Source organism: Pyxicephalus adspersus, chromosome W (assembly GCF_032062135.1).
Source record: "Pyxicephalus adspersus chromosome W, UCB_Pads_2.0, whole genome shotgun sequence".
Taxonomy (NCBI): domain Eukaryota; kingdom Metazoa; phylum Chordata; class Amphibia; order Anura; family Pyxicephalidae; genus Pyxicephalus; species Pyxicephalus adspersus.
Window position 1 is genome coordinate 12,198,844 of NC_092870.1, and position 22,329 is coordinate 12,221,172.

At 38.7% G+C, this 22,329-nt stretch overlaps 1 protein-coding gene across 3 annotated transcripts in view; it reads left to right on the top strand.

Annotated features, from left to right (window-relative positions):
- The first annotated feature begins 499 nt into the window (after window positions 1–499).
- The window catches only part of LOC140342818 (serine/threonine-protein kinase PAK 3-like), a 166,333-nt gene continuing 144,503 nt past the window's right edge, over window positions 500–22,329 (top strand). For 2 of the 3 annotated variants that reach the window (XM_072429170.1, XM_072429172.1), the window contains exon 1: window positions 510–634. The gene's annotated coding sequence lies outside the window, so the exon portion shown is untranslated. Of the gene's footprint in view, window positions 635–22,329 lie in introns of all 3 variants that reach the window. The other variant, XM_072429171.1, reaches the window with a different exon arrangement.

Here is a 22,329-nt window from a genome sequence, read left to right on the forward strand (position 1 = left end):
GATTGCATTAATAGCTTCTTGATGGGTTGATATGGGTCATTGAACTATGCATTCCTGCTTTGTGATGCTCCTTGCTGAAATTGGCAGATCTTGGTAACACAGTAATACAGTAAGAGAAATTTAGTATCAGCTGAGCTGTGTAGTGTAACACTCAAGCACAATCCAGCTGAGTATGCTGCAGAGACACAGGAGGAATGTGCTGTGTTCATGTATTACTTATGTTCATGCAGACTGATAGAATTGCACCTCTGGCCACACACAATGCAGCCTGTGGTGGTAGTGGTGGTGTTAGTGAAAGCATCACATTTTTTTATAAGCTCCCTCCTTCTGCTATGAAAGGTTTCTGTGCACTTCCTGCTTCGAAACAAAAGATTTGCCTATCCCAGCCCTCCTAGTGCTATTTGTAGTATTATTATCAGCAGCCTGGCAGCCAATCAGAGATGGAGAAAGATGGTGACATCATGGGCTAGGGAACAGCAAGGAGGCAGCTGAATCATCCAAGCCACTAATGTGAGCACTGGAGCTCAGGATCTGGATGAAGGATGGCAGCAGTTCTGCTTATTGACTAATCTGGGGCTTCCCTTTCATCAGTGACAGGGGCACCGTGGATGCAACATGGCAGGGTGTGTGTCAGGTAATCCCTGTCTTCTTTATTCCTAGCAGATCATGCTGCAGCTTCTGCCCATGCTGTCTTGTTCAGCAGAGCTACCAATGGCCTGCCCTGGGCTCTCCCAGTTCTGGCGCAGCCTGCACAATCCATTCTACAGCCTGGGGATTTTCATGCAGATGGATGTTGGAGATCCTTCTTCTATGAGCATGGAAGCTGAGTTGTAATGAGCATGGTACCTGTATTGTATACCGGCTTATAATACAATATCTTGCTGTATTGTTTTACCTGTCTATGTAGTGTGTGTATATATATATAATATGTATGTATAGGATTTGTGTATATCTATACACCCCTCTGTCTGTAGTTTTTGTGGTGCCGTGTATTTACTATAAGTAGGATCTGTATATATAGTAAAGGGTTGTCTATTTAAAATCACTGGACATCTGTTTTAACAATAATAAATATTTAAAATGCTTTTGCCAAAAAGTGTTCTGTTGATGGTTGTTTAGTTCTTCACCTTGTAGTAAATGAAACCCAGATGTTGAGTAAATGAATTTTTCCCTTACAAAGGAATTTGCAATCATTGCGATCTGCTCAGTGATTCTATGGATGTGTCATAAATGCACTTTGCATACATTATTCTCTCTCTCTCTTTTGTGCTCCTTGTGAAGGCACCTGTTCTTCTGCTCTTGTGACTGAAAGGCATAGTAATAGGTCCCCATATGCATATTAGCCTTTGTCCAAGCTTTGCTTCCTTTTCAATTGGGGAGGCTGTCAGTGTACACACATTCCCCTCTGTGTCACCAACCTGCTTGGATTTTAGAGCTGACAATTGCTGTCCTTGTACCTCTGTGATTGTTCTAATGCTGGTTATCCTTAACCCCTTTGTGGCCCATGCAGACTGTAGCAGCATTTATTGCTGCTATTCATTAAGATACTGCAACGTGCGCTAGGCTGCAATCTAAATTTTCACTTTTTACCAGTTTGGAGAAGTCTGAAAAGGATAGGGTATTTATTCATTTTTAAGGGTGTGTATCTGAACTCTTCTGTGTGTCCTGGTAAAATATAACTACAAAACATAAATCATTTTAAATGTTTTAAGTGTATTCATCTGAATACAGGAGCCTCCTGTGATCCCCTACATAACAGGATTGAAAGAGAAGGTTGAGCTCAGACACCAATAAGTTTCTTCCTCATGCAAATATACAGACAATACAATGCAAACAGGATCAGATAGCAAGGGTAGATGATGGCCCATCAGGGTGCTGCTGGTCCTTTGTCAACTAATTGGACCAAGGGATGTGTTAATGATCAAGCTGTGCAGAAGTAAAGGTTGAGAACCTAGCTGTGCTCTGTGACAGTTGTGCCTGGATCAATAGACTGGCCGAACACATACTTTGGGTCCTAAATTGGTTCCTATATATGTGTTGCCTTGAGTTCAGCTTTTATATACAAATACTCCTTTAAATAGTATTTGTATATTATGTCAAAATATGTATGATATACATTTAATTTGATTGTTTGTAAAGTGCTGATGGTTTTAATGCACGGAATACTGTTGTGCTTTTGTCTATTCACTTACTGAAGTGTTAATATTTCTCTGTATATTGTTAACAAATATAAAAGTACTGCCAATATTGTGTCCGAATATTTATCAGTGTGTTAAAAATAAAGTGTTTCTTGGGTATAGGATTTCTATAGGGGGGCATGGATACAGCAAATCAGGTTGGGTAAACATTAAAATAGTTCCTCATTAGGCATGATTTGGTTCTGCAGTGACCTTTATTTAGCAGTTTAGTTCACATATATTTGTTCTGATGGTGGTGTGCTTTCAAAAATTAATCTATGCAGTACTGAAACAGTGATGTGCCATTGATTTAAATTAACCATACAACACATTATAATTGTACCCACCATGCCTAGAAAACAACAGGCAGCACCTAACCTTTCTTTTGAGTGTCTTTTCTATTGTCTTTAGAAGCATATGTCACCAAACTTTTAGGAGTCTACTGGCTCCTTGATTAGACTGGTTGGCATTTGTAAAAAAAAAAAAAAAAAGAAAATTGTCATGCCTTGCTATAAATTTATCCAAACTTCTGTCTCAGATTTATCATGGCATCTTGTAGAAATTCATTCAAGCCATTTCCAAATAAGATTTCAAATTGATTACAAATACACAAATTGTATGAATCTAACATTGTAGTGTATAAAGCGTATACTTTGGAGTAATTGTAGTAATTGTATTTGTGTCCTTATGACAAACAAGGACACAATATCACATATCTGTGTTCTATCCGCTTCAAAAAAGTGGTAAAAATATCTGCAGTGTTTTTTACAGTAGGTGTAGGAAATCCACTTGCATATTCCAGACTTTCCTAGGTGTGTTGGTCTCCTGGTGTGTTTTATGGTGGTTCCCCCTAGCTCCCCTCGTTGCCTTCCACTTGTTGTCCAAACTGGTTGGGAATTAGTTGTCCAGCTGAGTTGCGTACTCATTCTAACACACCTGATGGTGATGGAAGGAGGTCCAGGTCCAGGTCCAGGTTCCAAGCACATATTTGTGTATATTGCTATATATATATTTATTTTTTTATATCCTACAATAATTATATATATATATATATATATGAAGCAAACAAAAGAACGTGTGTGTGCTTGTGACTTTTGTGAGAAAATCTAGTCCGATGGCTTCCGGACTAGTAAAGCTGCCGGAGATGCGCAATGGCTTACGATTTCGGATTGCAAATACGAATGCGCGAGCGAGCGTCCGATTTTGCTTGATGAACTAGGGCCTTTGAGTCTGCTCAAGCCAGATCAAGCAATTCTTCTGTCAGTAGTTCAGCTTAGTGTGTCACCTCTATGACTCAATCCCCATTACTGGATTATGAATCAGCATATCCCACTTTGTCCGATGGACAAGAAAATGGCCCGGGAAGCTAATAATGCTAAACTATGATGAAACAGAAGCGTTTTATTGACTGGCAAACGTGGTTGTATTAGAAGAATGGCTGACAGATCTTTTTCAATGTACAGTATTTTCCCCAGAAATTTTTTTTAAGCTAGGTGGAAAGAAGATGTAGACAGACAGGTAGCTGCCTCTGTTTTGTGATCAAACTATTTAGTAACCATCCAAAAACAGCCGGTTGGTTACTGAAAGGTTCCGGGCGGTGTGCCTAGCTAAAAGGGGCCGGGAAGAACACTGATGTACAAATATAAATGTATACCGCATATATGTGGTCTGTAAGCAGAGCTTTCCGTTAACCACTAAGATGTTATCTCTTTAAAGATCACCTTATTGGTCTCTACATTCTACACAGTTACATCAATGTTAATGTTTGTTGTTATACCACTATTTATGCTGTGTATAAAGGAATTCCAAAACTATTACATATTTGGATGTATCTATAATGCTGCCATATAAATTCCCCACACTTGACAAAGACACCACGCCGATCCCCCTTAAAACTGATGAGTTTCACCCTATCTACTGGTCTAATATTAAGCCTGCTGCACATGCACAGACTTTTTACTTTGGTTCCAATTCCAATAAACAATCGGATCTGTCAGTCAATGTAAAAAAAACAAAACAATCAAATGTGTTAGAATAAATGAAGAACGAGGGGTGTTTGAATTGCAAGTATAGTTTATATGTTCTAATTGTGCAATAAACATATATTGTCAATAGAACACATTTCAATACATATAATAAATCCAACAATATAAACAGTGAGAGTCATTTCCCAATTCCACTTTTAGGCTATGTTTGACCTTATATACTTTACATGGGTACACTATAAAAAATGGCTACTTAGTCACCTTAGCCAGTATTAGTGAAAAAAGTAACCGTTTGACGCCTCTTTTCCCGATGCATTTCACCTTAAGGCTTCTTCAGGGGTAATACTCAGGACGATTACATTCCAAACAAGTACGTACATACATACATAGAAAAGGTTAACATAAAATATCCCAGAATAAACAGGGTTTTTGTGTATATGTGTGACACATTTAGGTATGTTCAATACAGGTAAAATAGTAAATAAAGTAATATATGTCATACATGAGTAAGTTATGTTGAGTATGTAAGTATTGTTTCTCATGTTATGTTGAGCTATTTCATTGTACGTTTAGTGGTTCAGTAAGAGTAATGTATAAAGGACTTACATCAGAACTATAGATTGGGTATATGTAGAGGATCCAATAGGTGAGCATTTAAAATGCAAGGTGTCTGAAAGGAAGTATTAGGGGATAATTAGTGTATGTATGTGTGTGTGTGTGTGTGTATATATATATAGATTAAATGGGTTAATATAATATTAGTACACTAAGAGTGTGGAAACTTACATGCCCCAGTTTGAACTGGCTCACAGGTATCAAGGTACAAAGAAAAGGTCCAATAGGGAATCCCTAGAGGGGAATGCCTGTAGGGTCTAATATACAAATAAATATTGGTGGTAGATCTGGCTATTCAAACGGTGTCAAATATTTTCTTACTATAATTAACAGAAATTTCAGTTTTAAGTATTGCTTACTAAAATAGTAGTATAGTATAAAATGGCATGTGTGAGGCGAGGATTGTCATTCAGGCCTGTTTTCCTCGCCCACCGTTAACTCAATCTGCGAGCCGCACCCTCTGATCAGAGATCGGAGCCACGGCTGCACAGAAAGAGAGCCAAAGCAATGGGCTGGGGGACAAAGATGCCGCAAAGCGGCCGGGCAGGGGTATGGCTGTCTGCTGCATAGGCAAAAGCGCGATGCACATAGATGCTAGTCAGCAGAGAGGGAGGGCCAAAAGAGTGCACAATAACACAGAAGGAGGGGTGGGCAATTGGATATGTGGTGATATATGAATGAGAGAAACAAAGAAGGGAAAACAGGGAGGGGAGGGAATAGGGATGTGTATGTAGACATGTAGTAATGTGTGTAGTGTAGAAAATGGCTTAAAGGAGTAGAGTGTATGACTGTGTGTTAGGAATGAATGGGAAGTGTTATATGCTAAAGGTAATTGTATATATTGTGCCTGTTAGTGTACTCTAGAATGCTGTTAAAGTAAGAGGACATTTATTCCTAATATATGAGCAAAAAAAATACATAAAATACAAATGATTGAAAAGTACTGTGCAGGAGAAAACCTCTTGTTATAATTACATATTGTTTCAAAAATCATTGTATCAAAGTGGTCAGTAGGTCACAAAGGATCTAAATATTATTGAATAATATTGATTTTATTAATAAATATAACAGAACAATTAAATTACATTACAAATATGCAATGTGTGAGTATGTGAAAAGTTGTGCTCTGATAAGAAGGGGTGATGAAAAAGTCAATATGGTAAGAGACATATCAGGGTAGGCAGGGTTTAAAGGTTGACATGTCATTAAGGCCTGGAAATCTTGTTGCTTGAATATTTGTTATCCACTTAATTTCTCATTGTAGTAGTAGTTGGTCAAAGTTGCCCCTTCTGGGGTTAGGAAGTATTCTTTCCAGGGCAAAGAAATGACCATGGGGTCATTTTTGTGTTTAGTACAGACGTGGTAACTGATAGGAGTTAGGAGTCTTCCACTAGTTGTTGAGTAGACTTCTTCATAAAACCATTTCCTAAATGCTCTCTTGGTCTTGTCAATATAGAACGAGCCACATATACAATTGATAAGTTAGATGCCTCCTATAGTGGAGCAATTGACATGATGTTTAGGGCAATGTGCATCTTCATTGGGAAGGGGGATGCATAAGGCTTCATTGATCTATGGGCATTGAGCACAATGCTCACATCTAGTACTTCTAGTATCTGATATTTCAGGTTGACTAGAGTTCTCAGAGAAATGGCTTGAGACCAATTGGTCTCCGAGGGATGGGGATTTTCTATAAACTATAGATGGTTTGTTCCCTACAAATCTTTTTATTTAAGGATCCTGGCTGAATTACAATGTTTCTTGCAAAGTTTGCGTATAAAATTGTGTTGCATATTGAATCTAGTAATGAGTCTAGTCATCTCGTTAGGTAGTTCCTGTTTCCATGAATTCTTGTATAGCAGGTCTTGTCTTTTTTGGCTTTTTACTCATTGATATGACTGTTTCAGAAGTTTCTTCTAGTAATCTCATTCCAGCAGTTTTAGTTGAAGGGCCTTGGCTTCCTTTTGGAAGTCAGTTTCTTCGCAGCCTTAAATACTGGCTGTAGGGTATACTGTTGATTAATGGTCGAGGATGAGCACTGGCCACGTAGGGAATTGTATTGCTGACTGTGTCTTTTCTGTATAGAGTAGTAGATATGGTGTTTTACTGGATGGTTAGATACAGATCTAGGAAGGATAGGCATTCCTTGTGGTATTCCAAAGTAAAGGTAGGGTTGAAAGGATTGTTTTGAAGGCCATTGAAGAAATCAAGTAGAGACGTGGTGGTACCTGACCAGAAGATTAGAATATCATCAATGTATTGCCATAATCAATGTATTGCCACCAAGATGTTATTTGGTGGCGAAAAGGGTCGTTCCAGGATGATAACAGGTGCACACTTTTATTTGTAGGTAGGTGACAAATAAGAAAACATTTCTTTCAAGGATTTATCGTAATAGTGACAGAATTAACCAATTTTAGTTAGTGGCTGAGGGTAGTGTTATGCAAGCGGGTGTGGATACACTGTGCCACTGACTGGGTATGCTCCAGAGGGGCGTAACTAAGCCGCTACCAGGTCTTCACTAGAGCCTCTGATGGTGAGGATAGGCTTGGGCCGCAGGGTAGCTGCCGGTGCCACTCCAGAGCAATCCCCGGGTCAGTGGCAGCTGACCACAGGAGTCAGGATACCCGGTGCAAGCACCGAGGGGCTTGCATGGCCAAGAAGGTGATGGCAATTAGACAAAGTCCAGAAACCAGATCCGAGGTCAGGGTCAGGCGGCAATCGGGCAAAGGTCCAAAAACGTAATCCGAAGTCAGGGTCAGGCGGCAAACAGGCAAAGTCCAAGGGTAAGAAACAAGGTCCGGTACACAGTAAAGCAAACAGAGGAAACACCTTAGCACTGGGAGTTACACAGGGTAAAACCTTGAGATTACTCAGGCAACTTCCTGTAGTAGGAGGTGCCTTTAAATACCTGCAGAGATCCAACCATAGGCTGTAGAAAACAGAGGGCGTGTATGTGTTACCTCATAGATTTAAGAGAGACACACCCACGCCAGCTCAAACACCAGAGCAAGTCTCAGCATGAAGGAAACACAGGCATGGAACACAGGTAGTGGGGTTACTCTACGTGAAAGATAGGACCCGGCACCCGTGCCTGCAATTAGGAGCAGCGGCGCCGGCACGACCTGCAGTGCTAACAGGTAGATTCCGATGTAAGCAGTTAGATGTGGAAGTCAGTTGTATTCTGTACGACATAATTAATGTTACGACAGGACTTCAGATTAAATCTATGGCAGCTAATAGGGTATTAGGTGGAATGATCATGTGATTGGTTTTCTTCAGATGATCAATTGTGTCCTTTAGGTGGGATAGAAGTTTTGTTACATGAGGGCATAAATAGGAATCCACTAATTCGCTTGCATGGGTGGAAATGGAGTTATTTCCTGATACAATAGGGCGTCCTGAAGGGTTCGTCAAATTTCTTTTGGACTTTCGGAAGGGTTTAAAACATTGGAATCATAGTATGTTGAATGATCAGGTAGTCTTTCGTGTTTTTATAGATAGCTGTAGTTTGATATGCTTCTCATATAATGTTTTTGTTTTGTGTCCTCACATTTGTCGGTCGTGATCATGATACCATTCTATTTTCAGGCACATTTCTTTGTAGTGGGGTGTGTTCATGATGACAACGTTTCCACCTTTGTCTGCTAATTTGATGACAATGTTGTGGATGGATTTTAGTTTCTAATAGACGTTATCTTTGAGCTGGATAGAACTTAAGTGGAGGAGTTACTAGATTAGTTGTCATTACATCCACAAAGGATTGGATATGAGAGTTTGTGGAAAGTGGAGGATAAAATTTAGATTTGGGTTTCCTTTGCAAGGGGTCAGAGGATAATGAGTGTGTTATAGCAGCAATCGCCAACCGGTGGTCAGCAGCTCTGGCTGGTGCGCCCCCGAGTAATGTCAGGAAAAGGCTTCCACTGGGGGGGGGGGGCACACCGGCCAGAGCCAGAGGGAAGTTTCTTCTCCTTTGAGTGACACCTGGCACGGTCCGGAAACGGTAAATTTAGTGCTCCGTGGGTCTGAAAAGGTTGGCGACCACTGTGTTATAGGATCTATTGGGAGGTGATTCTTGTAGGAGAGAAAGAGGGTCATTTTCCATGAGCAGGGAAACAAGGTTTTTGAAAACTCTAAATTCTTGGGTGTTGTATTTATTTTTAATTCTGGAGGAATTGTAAAAGGTGTGTCTTTATTTTGTTTATCAAACATTAGTGAGTGTGAGATTTCTAGCGAATGAATGAATGTCTTTATTTAGTTTGAATTTGTCTAAATTGTGAGGTGGACAAAAGGATAGTCCCATCTTGAGAATCTGTGCTTTGTAATGACCTTACAGTGAATATTTGGGAAGAGTGTTCTCTATATGGACCATTTATATATTTATACGTGGTGATCATATCCCCCCTTATACGTCTCTTCTCAAGGGGGAATAGATTCAGTTCAGCTGATCTCTCCTCATAGCCGAGCTCCTCCATTCCTTTTATTAGTTTAGTTGCCCTTCTCTGCACTCTCTCCAATTACACAATGTCCTTTTTGTGAACTGGTACCCAAAACTGGACTGCATATTCCAGATGTGGTGTGACCAATGCTTTGTACAGGGGCAGGATTATGTCTCCATCTCTGCAGTCTATTCCTCTTTTAATACAAGAAAGTACCTTACAAGCTTTAGATACTGCTGCTTGACTTTGCATGCTGTTATTAAGTCTATGATCTACCAGAACCCCCAGATCCTTTTCCATTCGCGACTCCCCACAAAGTATCTCCCCTAGACAGTATGAAGAATGCATGTTGTTAGCCCCCAAGTGCATAACTTTACATTTATCTATATTAAATGTCATTTACAACTTGGCTGCCCAATCACACAGTACCTCCAGGTCTGCTTGTAGATTATAGACATCCTGTATGGACTTAATTCCATTACGTAGTTTGGTGTCATCTGCAAACACAGAAATCCCAAACTCTATATCATTTATAAAGATGTTACACAGTAAAGGTCCCAACACTGAACCCTGGGGTACACCACTAATAACCTTAGACCATTCAGAGTATGAATCATTACTTACAACTCTCTGGATGAGGTCCTTAAGCTAGTTTTCTATCCATTTACAGATTGACTTTTCTAAACCTATCGACCCTAACTTGCATATTAACCGTCTGTGGAGTAAAGTGTCAAATGCTTTAGCAAAGTCCAAGTACACTATATCAACTGCTACTCCACTGTCTACCTGTTTACTTAAAAAGAGAGTAAATTTGTTTGACAACTTCTGTCTTTCTTGAAGCCATGCTTACTATCACTTATAATATTATTTTCTAGCAGAAACTCCTCTATGTGGTTCTTTATCAAACTCTCTAAGACCTTTCAAACTATGGACGTTAAACTAACCGGTATGTAGTTACCTGGTAATGACTTTGCTCCCTTTTTGAAGATAGGAACCACATTGGCCTTACGCCAATCCATCGGTACCTTGCCAGTGACTAAAAAATCTCTAAAAATTAGAAATAATGCTTTGAAATAACCAAGCTCAGCTCTTTGAGCACACATGGATGTAATCCATCAGGTCCTGGTGCTTTTTCAACCTTAATTTTTCCCAGCTGTTTCTCAATCATATAAATTCTGAGCCATTGTGACTCATTTAAGGCAGTGACATTGCTATAATGAATTTGGACTTGAGCTCTGCCATTTTCCTTTGTGTACACAGAGCTAAAAAAAGTGTTTAGTAAATCTGCCTTGTCTTTATCCCCAGTTACCAACCCAGCGACATCCTTTAAGGGGCCTACATGCTCAGATCTGATCTTTTTGCTATTATTATATTTGATAACATTTTTGGGGGTTTGCCTTACTTTCCTTTGCAATCAGTCTTTCATTTTGAAGTTTTGCACAATTTATCTCCTTTTTACATCTTTTGTTATATTCTTTAAAGCTTTCAAATGATGAGATGTAGAACAGACTTGAAACATTCCCATTTCTGTTCTGTGTTCTTTGAGGACAATATTGTCTCCCAGTCCAAGTCACAGAGAGCTGCCCTTAATAATGAAAAATCTGCTCTTAAAATGAAATGGTTTTATCTTTCCTTTTTTTGCTTACAGCTTACATTAAATGAAATCATATTATGATCACTGCTACCCAGATTCTCTTTTTTTTGCACACGTGTTATGCATTGTTAGAAAGAACTAGGTCCAGCAGAGTATCATTTCTAGTTGGGGCTTCTTTAAACTGTACCATAAAATTATCTTGTATTAAATTCACAATATTTCCTCACTTTTGCTGTTCCCATAGTGCCATTACTCCAGTCAATGTCAGGGTAGTTGAAATCTCCCATGATTAAAACACTTCCACTTTTTGCTGCTTTCTCTATCTGTGCTAGTAGTTGATTTTAAATTTCTTCCTTAGCATTGGGGGCCTATAGCAGACTCCAATAATAAATTGTGTGTTATTCACCCCCACATTCACCTCCACCCATAATGCCTCAACCTCATTGCTGGTTCTATCCGCAATTTCTTCTTTCACTTTCAGATCACTTCTCACATATAGACACCACCACCCTTTCGTTTGACTCTGTCTTTAGGGAAGAGAGTATACCCAGGAATATTGACAGCCCAGTCATGTGAAGAACAAAGCCAGGATTCAGTAATACCGACTAAGTCATAATTCTCCTCACTCATTAAGGCTTCCAACTCCCCCTTGTTTTGCTAGACTTCTAGCATTGGTGAACAGGCTCCTTATACCTTTTGCCATCATTGTTTGTTTACCATCATTAGAACATAAAAACCTCTGCCCATCAAAACATGCTGCCCTGTTACCCATGACTTACCCTACCAGTACCTGAACCCCAATTTTGTTTTGATGGGCAGAGTTTTTTATGTTCTAATGATGCCATTGTGATAAAACCCCACACCTACATTTTCGGCTTTGTACACCCCACCATTCTAGAGAAATTGGGGTTCAAAGAAGATAAGTGGACAGGGTAACATAGTATGACAGGTATAGATTTGTGAGAGATAAGTATGAGTTTAGGGGCCCTTCCCCAATGCTCCTTTCTATGTAAGTGACCCAGGGGGTCCCCAATATGCATTTTTAATTTAGGACTCCAAGGCGCACTTGCTTTTAATACTGCAACCCCAATGTTGTATTTTTACAAGATTTTACAATTCAGATCCCCATATCATGAAATTTGTAAAAGCTGGGTTGCTGAAATTGTGAATGGTGCTAACTATAGGTGTTCCCTGTGCACTCTGAAAATTTCAAATCATTATGACATAAAGTTTAGGGGATGTGAAGGTTTATACACAGAGCTGTAAGGCTAAGAAATGTGACATGCAGCATTTACACACACACTGCTCTGATGACGTCATTACACACGCCCACTGTGCGGAGACATTGTTTACACAATGTTTTTTTTTTTTCAAAAGACTCGGCACAGCTATGAGAGGGGGAGGGACAGCCTGTGATCTCTTCATAGCTGTGCTGTTCTCTCCTCACTCCGCCAAGCTCTAATCAGCAATCAGCTCTTACTAGCGGAGAACAGAGCGAGCAGAGCAGGCTCTCCGGTGTCCGTTCAGAGCTGCTGAAAATGTGCCGGGCGGAATAATCATGGAAGGTGGACCACCCCCCCCCCCCCCCAAAACGGGCTGGGGAGAACTATGCAGTACGGTACGTTTTTGTTGTACTATAGTATGAGCTCATACCAAAAGATTGATGTAATACAGTAGCAATCAACTAGCTACTTTCTTTATTCATATATACATTGTATGTATAGTCATATATATTGCACAAAATCCCTATTGAGGTATTATCAACTATATTATGTTTCTAAATTATTACTCCCCCTAACTATGTATATATTATTATTATGAAGATTACAATATATGAATATGATTACCTTTCTCAACAAATGATTATATTACTGTAAATATTGTACCTTCTATGATATGTAATGGTTTTTATATTTACTGTATTTATATGTATATTTCTTTATAAAGCATACTGCTATCACACCCACAGGGCCATGCAACACTTTATCACTCTCCAGCACAACAGGCACTACACAACATGACTCCCCCGCACTTGTCCTTAGCTTGCGGGGACCCAGCGCCACCTCCAGTGGCTTATGTGCATTGATTTTGCACGTAGCTTCCCTCTGGGATCCCCGTATGACCCGCCCCCGTTAGGAAAGATCACCTATCCAGGGATGCAGGGTGCTAATTACGTCCTGCACCCTGGATATGGAGCCTTGGACACGCCCCGGGAAGTCCCCACTAATGTCTGCAGAGGGACAGACACCCTCGTGATGTGTCTGCCCCCATACATTCACGCCCAATAACTGGAAGCACGTCCTTATCAGGCACGCTTCGGCGTTTTGCCAAATCAGAGCACGCCGCAAGCACACGCAGCTGCCAGGTATGCACTATGCCATATCTGTCTCATATTCCAACTTATTAGTTGCACACCTCAGCAAAACCACCATAATATATTATTTCTAGTCCCGCAACACTTTACTTTTATCAGCTATACACCTCCGCTGGCATTCTTCCCTTACTGAAGTTTATATCATCCACATAAGCACTAGCAACTGAACTGTAAGTAACCACAACAGTACCTATATTACTCGTCTCTATTACTAATTTTTATCATTGCAATACCAATCAAACTAATATAGCACAATTTTAGTATAAGTTTTAACAATATTTGAAATATTGCACTAATACTTGAAGGTTAACCACTATATTTCAGACTGACATTTTTACTACCTGCCACTTTGAACGCACGCACGCACTGACTTTGAACACACGTAAAAACCTTACGTTTAAGGTCACTAAAATCTTCAAAACAATAGCTATTACACTCTCTATCCCTCAATCTTATAGGCATATTTCAGTGATACTATACATTTACTTAAAAAAAATTTTTCGAGGTACCTTCATGAAAATTTTTTTTTTGAGGTATCTTCATGAAAGTGAATGCATTATATCTCATATATATATTCATTATTATATTCTTAGTATATTGACACACAAATATCATGACTACCTCATCTAGAGAGCAGTCAATCTAATGCTGATCAGAAAAAAGGAAAGGGGGGGGGGGGAAAGTTTTCGACCTTTGCATGTTCCATTCAGTATATTTTCTCCTGTATCTTACATGTTTGTTCACCACCATGTTTTCCTATACATTCTAATATATTTAGACCGCACAGATCTTAAGCTTAAGCTCCCCTGAGGAAGCCTAGAAAGTCAGGACAGCATAAGACAAACACAGTTAATAGCTAGTAGCATTATTATCTAGGAATTATTTATCTTGGTCAGTGAACCCACAAACCAGACCGGGTATACTTTCCTAATATGCTTGTACTACAAATATGTATGAAATTGAATTTACACAAATACATAATTAATCTACCTATCTAAAAATTGTGAGCGTAAACCTCTTTCTTTTCTCCTCTCTTTACCACTGAACAAGTACATAGAGGTAGCTCAACACCAACTCCAATAGGAGGACCGATAACTCTTCCCTACCACCTAGGTGACAACAATGATGAAGAGTTTGAAATTGAAGAGGACTCTGTTGGTAAGGGATTTGATCAGCATGAGTTGAGTGATTTGGGACTAACGAAGAACGTTTCAGAACTCCTAGCTTCAAGACTGCGTGAGAAAAACCTACTTGAAAAAGGAACAAAGGTATTATACTTTCCAACCAGAGAAATTGCATTTCTGCAGTACTTTAGAACTGACAGTGGCTTTGTGTATTGCCATAACATACCTGGTTTATTGGAGGAATTGGGAATTCCAATCTATAACGCAACTGAATGGCGACTATTCATGGATATCTCAAAGCGGAGCCTAAAGTGTGTCCTCCTTCACAATGGCAATATATTTGGGTCTGTCCCAATTGGCCATTCAGTTTCTCTTTGTGAAGAATATGCAGACATAAAGAGAGTCATTGAGTTGTTGCAATATCAACGACATAATTGGGTCATCTGTGTTGACCTTAAAATGGTTTGCTTCCTTCTTGGTCAGCAACGCAGAAACACCAAGTATCCCTGTTATCTGTGCATGTGGGACAGCAGAGCTTGTGAGAGGCATTGGGTGGAAAGGAATTGGCCTCCAAGATCTGCCCTAAAACCAGGAGATCCAAACATTCTACATGAGCCACTTGTTGATAGAAAGAATATTATATTCCCGCCTCTGTACATGGAACTGGGTCTGATGAAGCAGTTCCTTAAAACTTTGCCAACTGAAGGAGAATGTTTCAAGTACCTCATTTTGGCATTTTTCTAGCCGGTCATTTGAAAAAAATAAAGGCCGGTGTGTATTTTGGTCCACAGATTCGGCAGCTCATCAAAGATGAACATTTCATCAGGACAATGTCAGAAGTGGAAAAGAATGCTTGGTTATCATTCAAAGCCATTGTCAAGGACTTTCTCGGAAACACACGAGCAAATAACTACACAGAAATTGTCCAGAAGGAGCACTCAAGAGCCTCCTGGGATACCTACGTCAAGCATCCTGGAAGGCTCTTGGATGCTCCTCCTGGTGCTAGGTGATCGAGAATTAGGGGGCAGTAAAGCATCTTTTTCTTTTTTTTTTTTTTAAAGGGTGTTGCACTTAAAAAAACAAACAGAATTTTTACTCTACATAAAAGGGTTGTCTACTCTTTTATGTAAAGTGAAATTTCTAAATTAAGGTATGCTTTAACTAAATGAAAGTTATGGTTCAGGAAAACTTATAGAAAAGACAGCAGCTGGGATTTGAGCTAGAAGGTAGCATGAGCTAGAAAGGTGGCTGTTTCTTCTCCTATGGCTAAATCCGTATGCTGACATGATTCTGATTTTGTTTATACTTGGCAGTGGAATCAGATCTATATAAAGTGGAAATTTTAACGCTAACCTGCTTTATTCTTAGAAAAACTATCAATAGTAAAATGCTTTCATAATAAAATATATTAAACAGAACTAGCCAATCCCTAAGTACTGTTGTTGTGGCCTATATAATAACTTTGCATGGAAGGAAGACCAGCTCCTTCGTGAATCCTATGAGACTTACTTATTACAAAGAGATTCACATCCACTGTGCCCTATAACACCCCAAAGTAAGTCCTAACCCCACCCTGGTTTTTATGGTGGGGTTAGGTTTTTATTTTTTTTTTTAAAAAATGGATGCACCAATGTGGTAAAACCCTACTGTTGATTTTTTTTTTTTTACTTTTTTTATTTGGGTCAATTTTTACATACACGTAACCAAAACAAATACAACCAATGAGGGGAATGCAATACTAGGGAAAAAAAAAGAAAGAACACTCGCAATATCTTATTTGAAAAAGATTTTGTATATCAGCCAGAAATATTAGTTATATACAATGTCGAATATTTGAACAAATTGAGAATCGAACTTCTATCCGAGTCCACAAAGGCATAGGTCAAAAATTTATACCAATGCTGCAAAAAATAAGTGAGTCATCTCCTTGCATTTGAGCATCCAGCATCTCTCCTGGGAACCTTCAGGGAAGAGATAACCAGGTGTTTGGGATAAGTATATTATCTGTGACTGTTCCATCCCAGGAGCCGAACAGCAATAGAGAAGGATTATTTGGAATAGTATGACCAGTTACATCAGATATTAACAAAAGTATTAGACACCAAAATGCAGTGATATTTGGACAAAACCATAAACGATGTGATAAAGAAGCACTAGTACAATCGCACTTAGGACATTGTAAATGCCACATTCTAGTTTGTGGGACAGTTGTGGGGGGGCTGAAATATCTTGTAATATCATGAATTGGGATTTCCTCCATATCTCATTGACCATACTCTTCCTAACTGTTTGATAACCTTGTATAGCACATTCCACTATATCCTGATCTGGTAAATCTTTTTGCCACAATTTCACATTAGAGACTCATAACGGCCTGGTAAAGACAGGCAACAGATAGGCGTATATATTGGAGATATTCGGGAAAGATAGTGATAAAAGTTTATCGAAACCACTGGGTTGAAATATTTCTGCATAGTTGAGAACTAAGGACCTGAGGTAAGACATAATCTGGTTGTAATACAGTGGATGAACTGCCCATTGTGGAATATTGTATTTAATCCGCATATCAGTTAAGGAAAGTTTGGTACTATCCTCCGGATGGAACAGATCACTGTACTTCACTAGTCCATTTTGTTTCCAAACACCAAAAGCTGCATGCTCTTGAGCCTGAGGAAACATGGGGTTACCACATATGGGCAGATATTGAGATAGACGAACTCTGTCGTCTATCTCAATATCTCTCTGAACTCTGAATCTCTGTCTAATCACCTTCCATGTAACCACTGTATCCCTAATTAAAATATTGTGACGCAGAGTAATAGGAACATCTGAAAATTTACAGTGTAATAATGCACAGAGATTCCAAGGATGTGCCATTGCACTCTCCAAAAGTACATTGGAGCAACAAGATGTATCTCTAAGCCAGTCAACAACATGTCTGGCTAGACTGGCCAGATTGTAAAGTCTATTATTGGGAAATCCAACACCACCTTCAGACTTGGGCAGATACAATTTTGCCAAAGATATTCTCGGGCGTTTGCCATTCCATAAAAATTTTGTAAAAGCCTTATTAAGACCAATGACATCAGTATGGGACAGTAAAAAAGGCAACGTCTGCATGGGGTAAACCAGTTTGGAGAAAGACATCATCTTGATTAAATAACAACGGCCCAAAAATGACAGGGGCAAATGCTCCCACATTCTTAATTCTTTTTGTATTTTAGTTATCAAGGGTGGATAATTTAATTTGTACAGGGAGAATGGTAAACGACCAATACGAAGCCCTAAGTAGAGTAGAGAGTCCACTGCCACTTTAAACGGAACATGGGCCCTCCAACTCTCCACAACTGCTGCAGACCTGGCTAGAGATAAAATTTCACTTTTATTAAAATTTATTTTTAAGCCAGAAAAACTTTCAAAGTTAGTGGACACAGTTTAAATGGTATTGCTATCAATTTGAGGGTTAGAATTAAAAATCCGAATCTCATCTGCGAAGAACGCGGTTTTCAATTCACTATCATGAACCGGTATACCATGCAATGTAGGGGTACTATCCAAATATCGGACCAACGGTTCCAGAGCAAGGTTGAAAAGGAAAGGGGATAGAGGGCACCCCTGCCTAGTCCCTTTATGGAGAGCAATAGAATGTGATAAAAATCCAGGTGTATGTATGCTGGCTATTGGAGATGCGTACATAGCTTTTAACAATTTAGGAAAAGAGCCCCGAACTCCAATGTGTTTAAGCACCGTGAAAAGCCAAGGTATATTCACCGTATCAAAGGCTTTGTGTGCGTCTATTGCGATAATAACTAAATCAAGATCTGGCTGATGTTTCCCAATTTCCAATGCTACCAGTACTCTTCTAATATTCCTCACTGCCACTCTACCTTGAACAAAACCCACTTGAGAAGGAGAGATAAGAGAGGGTAGTAATTTGGCCAATCTATCTGCAAGAATTTTAGATAATATTTTCACATCTATACTCACTAATGAAATTGGCCAATATGAGTCCGGATCACATGGGTCTTTATCTTTTTTCAAAAGAAGCTTTATATAAGCTTCTTGACCGAACGAAAATACATGCCTCGTTCCCATAGATTAGTATATAGCGCATGCAAATCATCTACCACCTCATCTTTCAACATCTTTTCATTTTTTAAATTTGAAATAGTTGCCAAAATTAGGTCTGAAGTGATAGGCGCATTAAGGGCATCAATGTCGCTCTGTTGTAATTGGGGTAGTTCAACTTCCGAAAGGAATGCCACCCCTGCCTGTACATCTGCTGCTGGAGGAGAATACAAATTTTGAAAATATTGCGCTAGACAGTGATATTTTTGATATTCTAGTGATTTATACTTGTCAGTATAAATAAGAATCAGTATAATAAGAATATGCCACCAGCATATCGGGGATTGGAAGCCTCTTTGCGAATGGGGCCCAGTCTATGAGCACGTTCCACTCTGCAGTCAATCTGAAGACCCAGTAATTGTATAATGGTAGTGCATACCTCAAGTAGTTGTGATGGTTTAACACTTTCTGGGAGACCTATAATACGCAGGTTATTGCGCCGAGACCTTTTTCTAAATCCTCTATTTTATCTTGTAGCGCTTAAGTTTTAGCTTCCAGCGCAGAAATAGTAGCTCCAGCGCTTCAGAAACCGGTCCATCCAGGCACCAGTGATGAGAGGAACCGCTGCGAGTCAGTGAAGGAAGTGCCGGCTTTGTATGCATAAATCCCTGAGGTGAGTGGGAGCCGCTAGTGCATGCTGGCAGCTCACTAGGCGCTGGAACTGGAAGTCCCTGTTGAGTTTTAAATAAAGCCTTCTGTTAAAAAATACTTTAACATGCAGTATAATAGCTTCTGAAAAAGGCTAATGTCTCCAGCTGCAAAATCCCTATGTGATGGATGAGCGGAGGTCTGTAGTATAAAGAGGTAAGAGAAGGGTGAGGAACAATTTGTATGGATATTATACAAAGTATACTTAATAAAATAAGCTGAACTGAATATCAGCAGCCAACTCAGTCACAGATATCTGGAGTTAGAGGTCTATATAAGTCCATCTATAGAAGGCTTTTGTTTAGACCAAAACTCTTCTATATTATTTTATCACAAAGGGTAACTGTAGTTGGAAGTAAATATCTAATACAGGTAGTCCCCAGGTTACATACAAGATAGGGTCTTAAGTTGAATTTGTATGTAAGTCAGAACAGGTACATTATTTTAATAAATGAAATTAGGACAGATGTTTGTCTCAACAGATTATTAGGTAGCGTGGTGTCAGTTACTGTATAAAATCCTCACTGTGAGATAATAAACAGCAAAAATAATAAAAAAAACTTTATTGAGCCTAGACATTCATTAACTTCTGGAGCAAGCTGTGCTTTGATATGCAAAAAGAAACTACAGAGTTTGTCTTGGTCATTAAAGAGTTACAAGATGTTACAGATCAGTTCTTAAGATCACCCACAACCTCCAGCAAAAGATTTCTTCTGCAAGTCATGCAAACCGCCCCCCTCCAAGCCTCTGTCCTGTACACAAGGGAGCAGGAAAGTCCCATTCGTATCATCTGCATGTCGGATGTCCTTAACCCGGGCACTAGCTGTAAGTGCTATCTATGCTTGCAAACTAAAACTGTTCCAGATCTACTACCAATTCTCTTTACCCTTATGCTAGGCATACGCTGTGCAATGTTACTCTAAATGTTATTTTTGATCGTTATTATGGTTCATTTAAATTGATCCTTGCCATGAACTACAAGTAATCAATGTGCCTGATTTATTAAAAACCTAAAAACCCAGCAAACTTGGATAGGATTTCTTAAAAAATCATTTTTATTGGCAAATACTTCCGTTCCTAAACTAGATCTATTCCAGATTTGCTGAAATAAAAAAAAATAGGATTTCATGAAATACTTATGACCACAGACATAAAAAGGTTCTTTTTTTGTTTTGATCAGAACTGAAGAGATTTTTTTTAATTACGCACAGTGCACTAACCCTTATCAACCAGTCAGCTATCATTTTTCATTGACTACTCTAAAAAAAATGCAATGAAATATCTAATTAGTTGTTACAGCACAACTAATCAGATTATACATTGCAGCACATTGGTATTGCTCAGTGCATTATGTTATTAAATACCAACTCTCAAAGGCTGCGAGTGCTTTGTTTAGTTCTGCTAACATATATTAGCAGTCTGATACTGGCACAAAGTTTTTTTACAAAATTCATTTGTATATCATCTAGTTTTTCAGTTAGTAAATTGCAAAACTGCAAAATTCTTTTTTTCCCATTAAAAATATAGAAAAGTTCACTCTATAAAACCCAACCCCTCTGCTTCTGATAGTTATTTTCCATATGCTTTCCCACTTGAGCAAAGTAAAAAAACTCAACATGAGGTAGCAAGTTATTTTCCTACTTCCTCCATGTCTAGCTTCTAGGCATGGGCGCTGTCACATGGGGGCCAGGGAAGAGGTTCTGTGTGCGCTCCAACCAGACTGACATGGAATTTACACAGGGTTTTTTCACTCTGCTACACCAGAAGGACAGAGAATTTTAGAAAGGCGAATGAGGGTTGAGAATGATAAAAAAATAACATTTACCTAAAATCACCTTAGCATTTTAAATTTGTTCTTTACAAACATTCTCACAATAGTTTCAACTTAAAACTGCCACCAGAAAAGGTGTTAGTGGAAATATTTCAGTAGGAACTCATATCCACTGGTTATTAGGGGATTTACTTTATGTTGGAAGTGAAAATTTCCTTACTTGGGCACAGTTAAACAAAAATTTATTCTGCATATTTTTCAGCAGTCCCTATTCTTTTCAAAGCTGGAAAATCATGTTTTAGGTAAATGTATACTTTAGAGCGTCTCAATATTTTCCCGACGCCTTTTACCTAAAAAGTGGCTTCCCCAGGGGATAGAGAGACGAGACTTAAGTAGGTATAGACTGCAGCAAAAACAAATACAACCTATATACTTGTATATTAGTTACATAAGCATATATATTATATAGTATAACAATTAATATACGTAAGATATGAGTATCCATAGTTTTGTGTTCATCGTTTTTTCACAGCAATAAATCTTGCAAGTTATTAACAGGTAAAAGAATATTACTATGTACACAATTAGAATATCGTATTGAATTAAGTATTTAAGATTGACTTATAGTTTGCCCAAAAATAATCTACATATATCAGTTCTATAAAGAACATATGAAAAACAGTTCTATGTTCTGAAGTGGGACTTACTGTGGTTAGAAGAAACAAATTCCAAGATGTGGAAGTGCGATTGTCAAAAGAGACGTAATGGAGATGCCAGTATAACGATGGCGCTGTGTTTAGGATAAAGTCACTGCAAATGATGGAAGAAATCTGTAGAAAGTATGATGTGGTCATTATATGTTTAGTCCATAAAGTCCATATCATAACTAGGTTAGATTTAGTATGACTACTATTAGGACACTTACATTGCAGTGAATGCTGGGTCCACTTATTGTTTTGGTTATTTGTCATAAAGTGATTTCTCTTGTGATCTGAGTTCCTTGATTATAAAATATATGGATATACAATATAAATTATATATGAATGTACAATATTTAGTGCTATTAATCGACCACTTATGACATGAAGATAGAATGTGACTATGAGAATAATTTGTCACTTACCTCCCAACCTAGGTTAAGAGTTGAGGGTATATCCCAGTTAACCAGATGATTCCAAAGGTTGTTAAAGATTTTTGAGCCTTATGGTATGTAGGAAAAGCTGAACAAATCAAATTGTTAGCATGAGAAAATATGGTTGGTAAATTATTTATATGTGAGAATAAGGTAATAATATGGTTATCATACTTACTAGTTAATCTATATGTACCAGAGGAATAGGTACGTAGGCAATAAGTAACATGGACTATCCTAGTGGGTTAGTATCTAAAAATCTGGGGTCGTAAGTATCAAATCACTTCCGCCCTCAGACTGTCAACATGTATGTTGTATGCATCAACTGCGCATGCACGGAAA